Source organism: Triticum dicoccoides, chromosome 4B, assembly GCF_002162155.2.
Source record: "Triticum dicoccoides isolate Atlit2015 ecotype Zavitan chromosome 4B, WEW_v2.0, whole genome shotgun sequence".
Classification (NCBI taxonomy): Eukaryota; Viridiplantae; Streptophyta; class Magnoliopsida; order Poales; family Poaceae; genus Triticum; species Triticum dicoccoides.
Genome location: NC_041387.1, coordinates 179,972,116 through 179,990,459, shown reverse-complemented (window position 1 = coordinate 179,990,459; position 18,344 = coordinate 179,972,116).

The following is an 18,344-nucleotide window of genomic DNA, read 5'->3' as shown; positions in this document are numbered from 1 at the left end:
AGGAGGGGTCGTCAACTCCGTAGTCGTACTGGGCAGCAGCAAGGTCGGTCTCGTAGTCTACCAGAGAGAAGATGGGGAAGAAACAATAAATATAATGAAAACATAAGCATGACGATGCAAGACATGACAATGAGCGGTGCTAGGAGTGCCCTAACGCGGTAGTAGGTGATACTGGCGAAAGGGGGAAACATCCGGGAAAGTATCCCCAGTGTTTCACGTTTTTGGACAGGTGAACCAGAGGGGAAAATTTGCATGTTCGCTATGCTAGGGACGCGTGGCGGACGAACGGGCTGCATACTCGGATTCGTCTAGTCATTCTGAGCAACTTTCATGTACAAAGTTTTTTCATTCGAGCTACAGTTTATTTTCTATGATTTTCTAAAGTTTAAACATTTTCTAGAATTTATTTAATTAATTTAAATCAACATTATCCAAAATAGTGTGGGATGACGTCAGCATGATGTATGTATGACGCTAGCAGTCAACCGTACAGTTGACCTGGTCAACCTGATAGGTGGGTCCCACCTGTCAGGGACTGTTTAGTTAATTAACACTATTTAATTAGGTTAATTAGTTATTATGTTAATTTAAACGTGATTAATTAAGTTAATTAATTCATTTAATTGATTAATTAATTTCTATTTATTTAATTTTAATCTTAATCTTTTTTAAACGTTTAGGGGGCAGGGCCCATATGGCAGTGGCCCATCTAGCCTAACGGGCGCTAGGCGCGTGGGCTAACGGGCACAGCCCGAACGGGCGCGTGCCTGAGGGTCGTTGGGCACGCACGGCGCATGCTAGCGCCGGCGGCCAGGGCCAGGGGAGGCGGCGGAGGGGTGGCAGCGGCGGCCAGTGGCGGGGCAGAGCAGCGGGGCGCTGACAGCCAAGGCTGCGCGGGCAGGCGCGGTGGAGGCGGTGACGAAGCGAGCAGGGACGCGGCAGTAGCGGGTGATACGTCTCCAATGTATTTATAATTTTTGATTGTTCCATGCTATTATATTATCTGTTTTGGATGTTTAATGGGCTTTATTATACACTTCTATACTATTTTTGGGACTAACCTATTAACCGGAGGCCCAGTCCAGATTTTTGTTTTTTTCCCTATTTTTGGAACAAACGCAATCCAGGAGACTTGGAGTGGACGTCAAGGAAGCAACACGACGGCCATGAGGCAGGGAGGCGCGCCCAGGGGGGTAGGCGCCCCCCACCCTCGTGGGCCCCTTGTGGCTCCCCTGACTGACTTCTTTCGCCTATATATACTCATATATCCTGAAAACATCCGAGAGCACCACGAAACCCTATTTCCACCGCCACAACCTTTTGTACCCGTGAGATCCCATCTTGGGGCGTTTTCCGGTGCTCCGCCGGAGGGGGAATCGATCACGGAGGGCTTCTACATCAATACCATAGCCTCTCCGATGATGTGTGAGTAGTTTACCACAGACCTTCGGGTCCATAGTTATTAACTAGATGGCTTCTTCTCTCTCTTTGATTCCCAATACAAAGTTCTCCTCGATCTTCTTGGAGATCTATTCGATGTAATACTTTTTGCTGTCGAGATCCAATGAATTGTGGGTTTATGATCAAGATTATCTATGAACTGTATGATTTGTTATCTTTGCAAGTCTCTTCGAATTATCAGTTTGGTTTGGCCTACTAGATTGATCTTTCTTGCAATGGGATAAGTGCTTAGCTTTGGGTTCAATCTTGTGGTGTACTTTCCCAGTGACAGCAGGGGTAGCAAGGCACATATTGTATTGTTCCATCGAGGATAAAAAGATGGGGTTTATATGATATTGCTTGAGTTTATCCCTCTACATCATTTCATCTTGCCTAATGCGTTACTCTATTCCTATGAACTTAATAGTCTAGATGCATGCTGGATAGTGGTCGATGTGTGGAGTAATAGTAGTAGATGCAGAATCATTTTGATCTACTTGTCGCGGACGTGATGCCTATATACACGATCATGCCTAGATATTCTCATAACTATGCACTTTTCTACCAATTTCTAGTGATTTGAGTGCACTAGATTATCTTTATGAGGTTTTTCTTGAAATTCATGAATCTGAAAATTGTGATGAAGAAATTTATGAAGATATTCATGATAGCTCCTTGAATAAAAAGCATGATTGCAATGATTTTACTATAGATTCTCTTGATGTCAATTGTGCTAATAATATGCAAAACCCTAAGTTTGGGGATGCTAGTTTTTCTATGTCTACTACTTGTTGCAATGATCATGATTGGGGTGATTCTTCTTACGATCTTGAAAATTTATTTGAGCCCCTTCATGAATATGAGATTGATAATAATGTTAGCAATAATATTTAAAGTGCGTTTGGAAGAGTGTCAACTTTAGATCCCACATATTTGGAGAATGTTCAATCTTATGAATTTTTTGATAAAAGTGGGTTTGAAGAGGTCATGACTTTAGTTAATGATGATCCCACTATTTCGGAAGAGTGTCAACTTTGCATGCACGTGGATCATGAAGAGAAAATTTTATATGATAGTTATATTTTTAATTTGATTATGATCCTACATGTAATTATTATGAGAGAGGAAAATATGGTTGTAGAAATTTTCATGTTACAAAATTACCTCTCGTTATGTTGAGATTGCTATTGTTTCTTTCTTCTTCCTTGCATATGCTAGTTTTTGCTTGCCTTGATAATTTGTTTGGTTATAAAATACCTATGCATAGGAACTATGTTATACTTTAGTGTGTTTGTCACATGTTTTATGATGCTCTCTTTGTGCTTAAATTCTTGTCTTTCATGTGAGCATCATTGAAATCTCATGCCTAGCTAGAAAGGCATTAAAGAAAAGCGCTTGTTGGGAGACAACCCAATATTTAACCTTACTGTTTTTGTGTGTCCACATGATTATTCTACTGTAGTAATCATGTTTTATAGCTTTTGTTTCAATAAAGTGCCAAGTAAGACCTTTAGAATAGCTTACAGTGATAGTTGTGTTGATCCTGCTGAAAAACAGAAACTTCTGCGCGCACGAGAATAATTTTCATAAATCACAGAAACGTGATTTTCAGTTGATTCTTTTTGTAGAAGATTAATAAACAAATTATCTAGGACTTACTATGTTGGTAGAATTTTTGGGGTTCCATAAGTATTCGAAAGTTACAAATTGCTATAGACTGTTCTATTTTTGACAGATTCTGTTTTTCGTGTGTTGTTTGCTTATTTTGATGAATCTATGGCTAGTATCGGGGGGTATGAACCATAGATAAGTTGGAATACAGTAGGTTTAACACCAATATAAATAAATAATGAGTTCATTACAGTACCTTAAAGTGGTGGTTTGTTTTATTTCGCTAATGGAGCTCATGAGATTTTCTGTTGAGTTTTGTGTTGTGAAGTTTTCAAGATTTTGGGTAAAGATGTGATGGATTATGGAATAAGGAGTGGCAAGAGCCTAAGCTTGGGGATGCCCAAGGCACCCCAAGGTAAAATTCAAGGACAACCAAAAGCCTAAGCTTGGGGATGCCCCGGAGGGCATCCCCTCTTTCGTCTTCGTCCATCGGTAACTTTACTTGATGCTATATTTTTATTCACCACATGATATATGTTTGCTTGGAGCGTCTTGTATGATTTGAGTATTTGCTTTATAATTTACCACAATCATCCTTGCTGTAAACACCTTTTGGGAGAGACACACATGAATCAGAATTTATTAGAATACTCTATGTGCTTCACTTATATATTTTGAGCTAGATAATTTTGCTCTAGTACTTCACTTATATCTTTTTAGAGCACGGCGGTGGTTTTATTTTATAGAAATTATTGATCTCTCATGCTTCACTTATATTATTTTGAGAGACCTTTAGAACAGCATGGTAATTGCTTTGGTTAAAATTTTAGTCCTAATATGATGAGCATCCAAGATAGGTATAATAAAAACTATCATATAAAGTGCATTGAATACTATGAGAAGTTTGATACCTGATGATTGTTTTGAGATATGAGGATGGTAATATTAGGGTCATGCTAGTTGAGTAGTTGTGAATTTGAGGAATACTTGTGTTAAAAGTTTGTGATTCCTGTAGCATGCACGTATGGTGAACCGTTATGTGATGAAGTTGGAGCATGATTTATTTATTGATTGTCTTCCTTATGTGTGGAGGTCGGGATCGTGCGATGGTTAACTCCTACCAACCCTTCCCCTAGGAGCATGCGTGTAGTACTTTGTTTTGATAAGTTGTAGATTTTTGCAATAAGTATGTGAGTTCTTCATGACTAACGTTGAGTCCATGGATTATACGCACTCTCACCCTTCCACCATTGCTAGCCTCTCTTGTGCCACACAACTTTTGCCGGTATCATACACCCACCATATACCTTCCTCAAAACAGCCTCTATTATGACATTTCCATAGCCATTCTGAGATACATTTCCATGCAACTTTCCACCGTTACATTTATTATGACACGCTCCACCATTGTCATATTGCTTTGCATGATCATGTAGTTGACATCATATTTGTGGCAAAGCCACCATTCATAATTCTTTCATACATGTCACTCTTGATTCATTATCCCGGTACACCGCCGGAGGCATCCACATAGAGTCATATTTTGTTCTAAGATTCTTGAGTTGTAAGTAGATAAAAGTGTGATGATCTTCATTATTAGAGCATTGTCCCATGTGAGGAAAGGATGATGGAAGCAATGATTCCCTCACAAGTTGGGATGAGTCTCCGAACTTTATGAAAAATAGAAGAGGCCAAAGAAGCCCAAATAAAAAAGAGAGGCCAAAGAAGCCCACTAAAAACAATAAAAAAATAAAAAAAATAAGAGAAAAAGAGAGAAGGGGCAATGCTACTATCCTTTTACAACACTTGTGCTTCAAAGTAGCAGTATGATATTCATGATAGAGAGTTTCCTATGTTGTCACTTTCATATATTAGTGGGTATTTTTCATTATAGAACTTGGCTTGTATATTCCAATGATGGGCTTCCTCAAATTACCCTAGGTCTTTGTGAGCAAGCAAGTTGGATGCACACCCACTTAGTTTCTTTTGATGAGCTTTCATACACTTATAGCTCTAGTGCATCCGTTGCATGGCAATCCCTACTCACTCACATTGATATCTATTAATGGGCATCTCCACAGCCCGTTGATACGCCTAGTTGATGTGAGACTATCTTCTCCTTTTTTGTCTTCTACACAACCACCATCCTATTCCACCTATAGTGCTATGTCCATGGCTCATGCTCATGTATTGCGTGAAGATTGAAAAAGTTTGAGAATACTAATGTATGAAATAATTGCTTGGCTAAAACCGGGGTTGTGCATGATTTAAATATTTTGTGTGATGAAGATAGAACATAGCCAGACTATATGATTTTGTAGGGATAACTTTCTTTGGCCATGTTATTTTGAGAAGACATGATTACTTTGTTAGTAGGGTTAATTATCCTTTTGCCCTGTCTGTGTGCTCAGTTTTGCCCTTAGATGCGAATTGTGCTCAGTTTTGCCCCTAGTCCGTGCGCACCGACTCGTTCTGTGAACTCTGCCGTCTCCGTCAGGTCAACATTTTGACTCGACCCTTACATGTGGGACCAGGTGGCAGAGACGGCCAATTCTATTCAGACCGTTGCATGCGTGGCTTGTGGGACCCAACAGACAGCCGTTGCGGGTGTGCTATATAAGCGGGCGACACACAACGGCGGTGACCATGGTGATAGAGAGCACGACGGTGACCATGGCGAGAGAGAGAGAGCGCGGCGGTGGGAAGCTAGCTGTGGAGGGCGCGAGGGCGTTGAGATCCCCTTCGGCCATGAGCTCCATGTCTTCCTCAAGCTCCCGCGCCACCTCGCGGATGCAGAGCCAGGCACGTGTGGACATGCCTGTCTTCATCTGTCCGCGGTGTCGGGCAGGCATTGTTCAAAGGGTTTCTCACACACTGAGGAACCAGAATCGTCCGTTCTACGTGTGCAGCGAGAATGGGGTAAGAATCAGGGCAATTGCACCATTTTCGTGGAGAGGATCTTTGAGCAATGGGTTGATCTGTTTGGTGTTCATGCAGGTGACATGCTTCTTTCTTTGGGTCGATGCTCTGGCCAAGAATCTGATGAATGAACTGCAAGAAGAGCATGAAGAATGGTTGTGCATGCTGCCACGAACGACAGTGGCCACAACACGAGCTCCGGAAGAAGAGATGGAGGGCGAAGCACACACTGACAGAGAGCTAGCTGTTGAGCTTAGGATGTTGAAGAAGAAGGTTAGGAAGCTTGAAGATCAAGCACTACCAATACCCATTTGCAAATACTTTTGGGCATTTGTAGGTATGGTAATCACACTGGTTGTAATATTGAAAATGTATGGAAAGGCATGAATTATGGAGGATTTGTAAGCTTGAAATTGTATGAGAAATTCACCTAGTTTAAATGTTGGTCAAAGTTGTTTAAATGTTGAAAAAAAAGATAAGAAGTGACCAACATTTAAATATGTTGAAAAAAAGGAGAAGAAATAAGGAATTTAGAAACTTTTGATCAATGAAATGCAGCTCTCTGCTCTGCCTTTCTGTCAAAAAAAAGGTTGCTCTTGGGCCAAATTCAGAGCGTAGAGCCAAGTGTAGGCTAGACTAATGGGCCAACTGTAATGCCCTGAATCCGATGCGCCAGGTGTCTTCCATTTATTCGCCGTCATTGCCATGTCATTTGCTTGCATGTTACACTTTGCCATGTCATCATCTGCATTTCATCTGCATGTTTTTTAAAACTAGCATCCGTTCGGGTTCCCCCGGTTCTCTCCGTTGTCCGTTCTAAGCCCAGTCACACTCGCACGTGCCACCTCCCGGTTCTTGTTTTGTGAGCCGCCGAAAAACATTCTCGGAATGGGCCGGGATTTGCCCAGTGGCCTCGGTATATCACCGGTAGACGGCCTGTCAAATTTCGTTCCATGTGGAGGTCGTTTGATGCCCCAACTGTTAACCGTGTAACCGCAAGACCCCTCTCTCTTTGCAGCCCAGCACCCCTTCACCATAGCCCACTAACCCATCCAAACCCCCTCCATGCTCTCCATCGTTGTATCATGATCGTGTGGGCAAAAACCGCACCTCATTTGGACTCTCCTAGCTCCCTCTACCTATATAAAGGCCCTCCTCTTCCATTTTTTGCAGTTGAAACCCTAGTCTCCCTCCTCCTCACGCCGCCAGACAAAAACCCCTCGCCATCGGACATGTCCGCCTCCTCCTCCACCCAATCCCTGCCCGCCACATGTCGCCCGCCGCCGTCTCCGCTGCCTTCCTCCACCGTGGCCCGCTCAGGCCCGCGTGGGGCCCGCCCGAGCCCATCCGGGGCCCGAGCACTGCCCGCGCGCCACTGCCCGAGCCCATCGCGCCCCGCGCCTCCCGCCGCCGGCAATCGGCCCTGCCGTCGTGTGCCACGCCGCCTGCCTCGCCGGAGCCGCAGCTCCGCGGCTCCGCCTCCTTCCTCGCCGCGCGCCGCCGCCGACCTTGCCATGCCGCGCCTCACCGCCGCGCCCTTCTGCCCCTCCTTCCATGGGAGCGTCGCCGCCTTGCCTGGTCGCCGCCCGGAGCTCCCCGCCGCCGTCTCGCCCCGCCTTCCGCCGCCGGTCACTGGAGGCCTCACCACCCTGACCCAGCTCGCCGACCCCAGATCCTCGCCGCCGACCACCTCCAGCTCGCCCCACCGCAGATCCGGTCGGGCCGGACCGGATCTGGTCGGCCCCGGCCTCCTCCGGCCGTCTCCCCGCTTGCTCCGGCCTCTACGGGCTCGCTATAGCTCGCCTCGCGCGTGCAACCGCCGTCGGCCGGTGTTGACCCGCCGCCGGGACAGCTTCGACCCTGGACGCCCCCATCCCCCCATCCAAACAGGCCGTGTCCCGCACCGTCCCGTCCAGCTTTTCCTCGAGGGTAAATTTGGCCATGTCCCAGAGTATTTTACATCATGTGCACCACTTCGACATGCCATAACTTCATGCATATTGCTCCATTTTGTGTGCATGACATATCAAAATCTTCATCTCATAGTGCTGTTCATGATGGTCTAGTTTGCATTCATGTTCCTGTTAATCTTCATGCCTTAATCTTCATTGCAAAACTGCTAGATGATATAAATTGCTGTAATCTGCTGATTGTTAACATCTTTTAGGTGTCTTGTGAGTGCTATAACTTTATCTCTGTTGATCCTATGATGATGATCTTGATATGCACATGTTCTTCTCTTTTGCTCTTCATGTTGGTGTGATTTGCATTCATGTTAGGGTGCATCTCTACATATTAATCCCTGTTGCAAAAGTGCATGTTGCTGTTAACTGCTGAAAACTACTGTAACTTGCCGATTTGTCATTTTTGTTGCATTTTGTGTGTGCATCCTATGAGCATGATGTCTACATGTTTTAGGAGCATTTTCATGCCATATTTACAGTGATGCAATCCATGTATTTTTATGTGCCCTGTAGTGACTGCATCAAGCTTGTGAAGTGGGCTACTTGTTGTTAATATTCCGTCAATGCTGAATCTGTAATATCATGATGCCATGTTTTCTTGATGCTACCAATTAATCCTTGCATAATCTGGAGATACTTAGTGGACATGTTTTGTTTTATATGTTATGATATATCATTTCATGCCTTTTTATACCCTACATATGTCCTGTAGTATATGTTTTCATTGCCATGAACATGCCTATATGTTGTTCCAGAACTCTGTTAATTTCATTATGCCTTGTTGTGAGCTTGATATTAGCTAATAAATGCCTCTTCTGGAGATGCTCCAATTACATGTTTTGAATTATGATATGAGTACTTTGTTCACATGCCATGGTTGTTAATTTTGGTTATCATATGCCTCTGTTACATGCTTGCAAACATGCTATGATAATGTTGCAGTTTTACACTTGCTGAAACTGTTTCAACGTTCAATCTTGTCATGTTGGTTCCTACTAATACATGAGCCATATGCCTATGATGTCTGGATGTTATTTTCTCTTTGTTGTGTGTAATTTGATGCCATGCCCTTGGTTGCTATGTTTACTTGCTGTATCTTGTCTCTTTCTTGCCCCCAACATGCCATCATATTAACTCTGCTCATGTATATGCTCCTGTGTTACAAAGTTGCATTTTACATTGATCATATTGGTTTAATCTTGACGCCTATGAACCTGAACCTTAATGATATTTGAAGTATGTTATCTGTACATGAAGTGCATGCCAAGTTTATGCTCATATGATTCCTGTAGCTTGTTGTTTTGATGTTTGCAAACTGCCTACTTGCTGTTTTGGGCAGATTGTTGTTATATCTTGTTTGGAGTGTATGTGTTGCACCATTGCTCCGTTTTGAGCATGCTCTATATGGAACTTGCTTAGAATTGCATGTAGTTTCATATTATCATGTTGCATCCTTTTTTGAGGTGTTTGCTTGATGTTTGAATACATTTTGCATCAATGCCATGTTTAACTTGTTTTGCTCATATCTTCTAGGCCGTAGCTCCAAATTAAATGAACTTTATATGTAACTTGACAATAATTTCATGTAGATCATCATGGTGCTCTTTAACTTGCTATTTAACAACTTCAACTTAATGTTTGTTCAGATCTGGACCAACTTCGAAATTTGCATATGAGGACTTACTAGATTTGTTATATGTTGTTTCCGGCCTCATTTAAACTTGCTTTGATGTGTTGTTCTTGTTTGCATCATCTCTTGCCATGAGTAGCATCATATAGCCTTGTCATGCATCATACTTGGTTGAGCATCATGTCATGCTTATGTGTTGTGTGTTTACCATGTTGTTTGCTTCTTTCCGGTTGTGCTTCTTCTCGATAGTTCCTGTTTCGTTGCGATCGTGAGGATTCGTTCAACTACGCTTGGTTCATCTTCGTCCATTCTTCTTCTTCATGGACTCGTTCTTCTTCCTAGCGGGATTTCAGGCAAGATTACTGTCACCTTGGATCTCACTACTATCATTGCTATGCTAGTTGCTTCGTTCTATCGCTATGCTGCGCTACCTATCACTTGTTGATCAAGCCTCCCAAATTGCCATGTCGGCCTCTAACCTTTTCAAACTTCCTAGCAAACCGTTGTTTGGCTATGTTACCGCTTTTGCTCAGCCCCTCTTATAGCATTGTTAGTTGCAGGTGAAGTTGAAGATTGCTCCATGTTGGAACAAGATTATTTTTTGGATATCACAATATCTCTTATTTAATTAATGCATCCATGTACTTGGTAAAGGGTGGAAGGCTCGGCCTTATGCCTGGTGTTTTGTTCTGCTCTTGCCGCCCTAGTTTCCATCATACCGATGTTATGTTCCTTGATTTTGCGTCCCTAAAACGGTGAGGGTTATGGGACCCTCTTGACAGTTCACTTTGAATAAAACTCTTCCAGCAAGGCCCAACATTGGTTTTAACATTTGCCATAATAATACTTAAAATAAATAATAAATTTGCATAGGGCGTCATGAACCCGAGGATTTTCTACATAGCAGGGGGCCAGCACTGATGGTGTTGGTCCCAAATAGGTAGACTGCGGGGCCACCACGGGGCAACCCGAGGATCTGGTTTTACTTGTAGGCTGACCTATCCGGATGTGGCCTGAGACGAGATACGCGCGGCTACTATCAGGGTGTCGACACACTGGGAGGCTTTGCTGGATTAGTTTTACCATTGTCGAAATGTCTTGTGCACCGGGACCCCGAGTCTGATCGGATGTCCCGCGATGGAGGATTGTCCCCGCGGATCGTGAGCTTATAATGGGCTAAGTTGGGACACCCCTGCAGGGTTTTAAACTTTCGAAAGCCATGCCCATGGTTATGTGGCAGATGGGAATTGTTAATGTCCGGTTGTAGAGAACTTGACACCAGATTTGAATTAAAATACACCAACCGCGTGCGTAACCATGACAGTCTCTTTTCGAGAGGGTTGAGAAGAGAACACAACGGGGTTATGTTTGAACGCAATTAGTTCAAGATCACTTCTTGATCATTACTAGTTTGCGACCGTTTGCGTAGATTCTCATCTTATTCTTGTACTCGTAAGTTAGCCACCATATCATGCTTAGTCGCTGCTGCAACCTCACCACTATCCATTCCTTACCCTTTAATCTTTGCTAGTCTTGATACCCATGGTAATGGGATTGCTGAGTCCTCGTGGCTCACAGATTACTACAACAACAGTTGCAGGTACAGGTAATGCGATGTTCATGATGCGAGAGCGATGCTTGCTTGCTTTGAGTTCTTCTTCTGCTTCTTCTTCAATCAGGGGATAGGTTCCAGGTCGGCAACCTGGACTAGCAGGGTGGATGTCATTTGAGTTTCTGTTTGTGTTTCATCCGTAGTCAGATGTTGCTCTTATGTATGATGTTGTTGTATTCATGTGGTATTGTATGCCTTGTATGTATCCCCAACTATTATGTAATGGTACGATGTAATGATATCCACCTTGCAAAAGCGTCTTCAATATGCGCTTCTATCCTTGGTGGGACCTTAGAGTTCCTTTAGGATAGGGTCGCATATTGGGTGTGACACCAACTGCATCCAATTAGGCCCATTCGGGGGTTCTCTTGCATGTTTTTCTGTTTTCTGTTCTGATTTAATTTAGGCAGTAAATCATAATTCTGAAACTTTTTATGGAAGCTAATTGAATTATTCCAGAGCCAAACAATTGAGGTTAGAATTTTTTTGGAGCTGTTAAATATTTAATAGCAATTTAATTACTCCAATTCAAATACACCGTGATTTAAATCAAAGACCAAAATGTCATGGAAAATGTGCCTCAGCTCTGGTAGAGGTTTACACCTGGTGCCAAAATAAATGAACATTTTTAAGGGCATTACGTTGAGAAAAAAATAATTTGTCTAAAAAAATGAAGGGTGGAAAATGCACAAAAAATTGGTGCGGACGGGGACTCGAACCCAGGACCGCGTGGTTTTGTGGCCTGGGCTCGAGTCCTGGGTTCGAGTTGATATACCACTCAGTCCTGGGTTCGAGTCTTTCCATTTGTCATATACTAACGATTTAAGTTGATAAACAAGGTTTACATACATTTAAATGATAAGTTCATGTGTATTATGTGATATCTCGAGTATCTCAAACTCTCTTGTATGAAGTGAAGAGAAGTGTTTTGGGGAAATGAACATGAAAATTTTAAAAAGCTCACCACACCTTCATTTGGAGTGACTAAGAAGGATCCAGGCTTAGTTTTTCATTTTGATGTTTTAGACTTGTTTAAATCTTGGTCAAAGTTAAGTTTGACCAGAATTCAAATGAGCAAAACAAATGAAAAAAATTCAAAAAACGGAAAACCAGCGCACATAGTCTATATATATAGAATATATGTGTAGGAACGTTATTTGGCTGATTTAGACAAGGTCGACAAAAAAACTTGCTTAGAAATGAGGACGTTTACCCTACCTTTGGACCCCTCTTTTTAGCACATTTTTCATGAAAATTTCAAAAACCTCACCACAGCTTCATTTTGGATTGACTAAGAAGGATCCAGGCTTAGTTTTTCATTTTGATGTTTTAGACTTGTTTAAATCTTGGTCAAAGTTAGGTTTGACCAGAATTCAAATGAGCAAAACAAAATTCAAAAAAATCAAAAAAGGAAAAACCATGTTCTCATTCAAACATCATCCAACAGATTTAAACATTATGTCAAACATAGTTCTAACATAGATCCAACATCATCCAACTGAAATACAACATTATTCATAATGTTTCATAATTATTCATAGCATTGGGGCTTCTGTCTGTTCCTTGAGCTTCTTGCCATCACTTTGCTCCTCGTGCACCTTGTGCTCATTGCTTGTTCTCTTCTCCTCTTGGTTGTCGGTACCTTGCGCGTCTTCTTCAAACCTATCATAGAGCTGTGCAAAACATAAAGGGTAATGAGATCATGTCAAGTGATAAATGTACAGTAATATTTGACCCTTGCAAGATTTACATACCTAGCAGAACTCACAAGAATAGAAGGTTGGTCACCATTTGGAGCCTCATTTGGATCATCATTTGGAGCCTCACTTGGATCACCATGATCACCATTTGGAGCCTCACTTGGATCACCATGATCACCATTTGGAGCCTCACTTGAATCATTATTTGGAGGACATTTTGGATCATCGTCAAAATCATGCGGATGTTGACCATCATCATTTGGAACCTCGTCAAAATCCTCATCTGATGCAACCGACTGTTGACCATCATTTTCATCATCTGTTGAGGCAACCGGCTGCTGACCAACATTTTCATCGAAGCCTTCATCGAAACTCTCTCCGAACGCTGGATCTAATGGGTTATCACAATACTTACCGAAATGACTAGACCCACCACACCTTGTGCACTTATGCTTCCTTGCTCCAAGTCTAGCTCCTTCGCTGCGAGGTCTGATTCGACTCTTCCTTTGTCTACCTGCTGCTCTCTTCAGAACTGGAGCGCAAAGCTTGAATCCAGGGTCCACCATGTCCCATTGTTGTTTTCCCTCCATAGCAGGCAAGGCATAAGCATATGTGGCTTTGAACCTTGCAACAGAGTAGTAATCATGCACATACTGCTCTATGCTCCCTGCTGGACCTGGGAGAGAAGTGATGAAAAACAAGGCATGAATGCATGGCAACCCAGTTATCCGCCATTGCCTACAACTGCAAGTTCTAGCTTCTAAATCCACTGGATATCTCCATTCCCTCTTCTCTTCATCCAAATATGATATCTCTGCTGTGGTACCCGAGCAAAGAGTGATGTTCATTTCCAAGCCTGTTGTTTTTTGCTTCAGTTCATTCATCACAGCAGGGATGATAATGTGTCCCATGAATTTTGCCTCAGCTATTCCTGCACGATAATGAAATTTCTGCATGTATTCTATCCTTATCCTGTCAAGCAAATCCACCACATAATGACCCTTTAGTTTCCAGATCGTTGAGTTGAAAGACTCTGCTAGATTATTGTGCACATAGTCAACTTTGCTCAGTTCACTGAATTGGCTTCTGGCCCATAACTTGGAGTGGTGTGTTTCCAAGTATTCTTTCACTCTGAGATTCATGTATAACTGCCTCAAGTGGTAGTTGTGCTTCTTCACACTGCAAGTCAAAGATGCTGGCCATAAATTGTCGGTATACACCTTTCCTTTGTATTTCTTCATGAAATTTGCAGCAAGTTGACGCATGCATTCCCTATGCTCTACTCCAGGGAACACATTGTCCACGGCCACTTCTAAACCTTTGCAGGCATCTGTATGAATGACCAACCCATTGAGATGTGCAATAGCCCAGCGCAGATTATGCAAAAACCAAGTTCAGCTCTCCTCAGACTCTGTCTCTAGCACACCATAGGTAACTGGAAATACAAAACTGTGTGCATCAACTGAACAAGCTGCTACTAACTGTCCTTTAAACCTCCCTGTGAGAAAAGTGGCATCGATAGCCAAATAAGGCCTGTAGCCTGCCAAAAACCCCGGCGACAAGCCTCAAAGAAGACAAAAATCCTCCTAAAGCATTCCTTGGTCTTTTTCACTCCCCTGAATGTGTACTCCACGGTGTGGTGATCAATATCTACAATACTACCTGGGCTTGTCCTCTCCACTTCACATTTGAATGAATACAACAATTGAAAACTTTCCTGCCAGTTACCATAATAGAATCCATAGCATGTTGTTTACCATTGAACAACCTCATGTATGGTAAATCTATCTTGAACTTATCTTTGATGTTCTTCTACAATTCCTTTGGACCCACTTGCTGGTTTTCTTTCATCCACTTCTTTACTTCTTCTACCACCCATCTTGACATGGCTCTACTGATTGTATCCTTCCTAAGGGTTGATTCCTGGCATGTGTGCTTAAAAGTGTTCACTTTGACCTGAACATTAGTGCTATTTCGCATTTTAGATGCGAGCAGCCTCCATGGACAACCCTCAGGCGGACAGTGCACTCTGTAACGTACTTGATCGCTCTTGTCAACTTTGAAAGTATGTTCTACCTTGATGCAGTATGTCACAAGTGCATTTCTACACTCTTCATGGATGCAAAAAACTGTACCTTCTTCCATATGAGGGTTCAAAGGGTCCCATTCAACACCTGCAAGGTCTTCGTCCTCACCCACCGCGTCATCATCCACACGGACTGCATTGTGAGCCTCATCTTGGTTTTCAGCTGAGGTGGCCGTCGTAAATTCTGAATAACATCAGAATATAACTTCTCTTCATCAACCCCAGAATTGTAGTCATCAGGCTCCACTTCAAGGGGGACCCTACTGCCGTTGCCCACACTTGTCGAGCCACCACGTCGCCGTGCACCAACTGAACTGTTCTGGCTAGAGATGACATTACGATGACTTGGTTCTCCCCGAGATGTTGCACCCGCCATCCTAGGTCCAAATGCCTGCTCAAGCACATCAATTTGCAGCCTCACATGAAAATTATCTTTCTCTTTATGCCTAGCAAACATGGTAGCCAGCTCTTCATCATTACTAATTGTCACCCATTTCTTTTCCCCATCATAGTATTTGTATACCACTTCATCAAGCAAACCCCAAGGATATTGGCTACAAAGTACCTCCCCAAATTGTCTGAAACTCCAATTACTAGCTATTGGCAACCGATAATCAAAATCTCCTTGGTATTTCTTCTTATCCTTTGCATCGAATATGTAACGGTCCCTTATAATTTGCACCAAGAAAGCAAACTACAACTCCATCCTAACTGACGAAAAACAGAGACGCAATCAACACACTAATTGGGCAAACCTACTCGAATCGACTTTCCAAATGCACAAATAAGCTCAATGTAAACAGGGTGCGTGACTTACCCCTCGGGAACCCAATCGTGGACGCAGTGGATCTCTGGCCCGGCCTGCTTCGCCAAATACTCCGGGGTGGCCGCTGCTCGCCATTTCGCCCTGGGGTTCTTCCTCCTAGTTCAAACAGCTCCAGCAATCCCCCACCTTTGAGCGCTCCGGCCGGGCGCACGGAAGGAGGCCACACCGCAGGTTGAGCAGGTGGCGAGCGCCCCACGCATGGCATCGCAGGAAGGTGGCAGACGTCGTAGGTAGCGGTGGAGCATCGACGCAGGACGGTAGCGGCGGAGCAGGCCGTGCAGCTGGTGGCGGGGCAGCTGCTGGCTACGGTGCAGGTGGCGGCGGCAGCACAGGACGGCCTGCCGGCGGATGGGCAGAGTGGGCTAGAATCCTACGAATGATTTGGGGATTTAGTTGCATGGGCCTACATGTCAGCTCCGGACCCACGTCCATGCGGTCCCACGTGTAAGCTCCGGACCCACAACCACTAACGTCGGCGGACGTAATGGACTCAAATATGGCCATTTGGCCTCGTCATAGTAGCTGTGCACGGACTAGTGGAAAAACTGAGCACAATTCGCATCTGAGGGCAAAACTGAGCACATGGACACCACTGAGGGTAAAAGGATAATTAACCCATGTTAGTATGCTTGAAGTATTAATTATTACTCTTATGTCAATATTAAACTTTTGTCTTGAATCTTTTGGATCTGAACATTCATGCCACAATAAAGAAAATTACATTGAGAATTATGCCAGGTAGCATTCCACATCAAAAATTCTGTTTTTATCATTTACCTACTCGAGGACGAGCAGGAATTAAGCTTGGGGATGCTTGATACGTCTCCAACGTATCTATAATTTTTGATTGTTCCATGCTATTATTATCTGTTTTGGATGTTTAATGGGCTTTATTATACACTTTTATACTATTTTTGGGACTAACCTATTAACCGGAGGCCCAGTCCAAATTGTTGTTTTTTGCCTATTTCAAAGTTTCACAGAGAAGGAATATCAAACGGAGTCCAAACGGAATGAAACCTTCGGGAGAGTCATTTTTGGAACAAACGCAATCCAGGAGACTTGGAGTGGACGTCAAGGAAGCAACGAGGCGGCCACGAGGTAGGGAGGCGCGCCCCCCATCCTCGTGGGCCCTTCGTGGCTCCCCTGACCGACTTCTTTCGCCTATATATACTCATATCCCTTGAAAACATCCGAGAGCACCACGAAACCGTATTTCCACCGCCGCAACCTTCTGTACCCGTGAGATCCCATCTTGGGGCCTTTTCCGGCGCTCCGCCGGAGGGGGAATCGGTCATGGAGGGCTTCTACATCAACACCCTAGCCTCTCCGATGATGTGTGAGTAGTTTACCTCAGACCTTCGGGTCCATAGTTATTAGCTAGATGGCTTCTTCTCTCTCTTTGGATCTCAATACAAAGTTGTCCTCGATCTTCTTGGAGATCTAATCGATGTAATTCTTTTTGCGGTGTGTTTGTCGAGATCCGATGCATTGTGGGTTTATGATCAAGATTATCTATGAACAATATTTGAATCTCCTCTGAATTCTTTTATGTATGATTTGTTATCTTTGCAAGTCTCTTTGAATTATCAGTCTGGTTTGGCCTACTAGATTGATCTTTCTTGCAATGGGAGAAGTGCTTAACTTTGGGTTCAATCTTGCGGTGTCCTTTCCCACTGACAACAGGGGCAGCAAGGCACGTATTGTATTGTTGCCATCAAGGATAAAAAGATGGGGTTTATATCATATTGCTTGAGTTTATCCCTCTACATTATGTCATCTTGCCTAATGTGTTACTCTGTTCTTATGAACTTAATACTCTAGATGCATGCTGGATTGCGGTCGATGTGTGGAATAATTGTAGTAGATGCAGAATCTTTTTGATCTACTTGTCGTGGACGTGATGCCTATATACATGATCATGCCTAGATATTCTCATAACTATGCAAGTTTCTGTCAATTGCTCGACAGTAATTTGTTCACCCACCGTAATACTTATGCTATCTTGAGAGAAGCCACTAGTGAAACCTATGGCCCTCGGGTCTATTTTCCATCATATAAGTTTCCGATCTATTTTATTTTGCAATCTTTACTTTCCAATCTATATCATAAAAATACCAAAAATATTTATCTTATTATCTCCATCAAATCTCACTTTTGCAAGTCGCCGTGAAGGGATTGACAACCCCTTTATCGTGTTGGTTGCAAGGTTCTTATTTGTTTGTGCAGGTACGAGGGATTTGAGTGTAGCCTCCTATTGGATTGATAACTTGGGTCTCAAAAACTGAGGGAAATAATTATGCTACTTTGCTGCATCACCCTTTCCTCTTCAAGGGAAAACCAACGCATGCTCAAGAGGTAACAGCGGAAGCGAGCGGGACCGGTGGCTTAGTGCAGCGGCAGAGGCCGAGCCGACGAGGCCATGGCCCATGCGTGGTCAGCGGCCATGGTCAGGAGCTCTAGTGTGGCGGAGGCGATGCGGGCGAGGGAGCAGCAGGGGCCGAGGGCACGCAGCAGGCTGCGGGCGCGGGCTTGGCCGCGGCCGGAGCAGAGTAG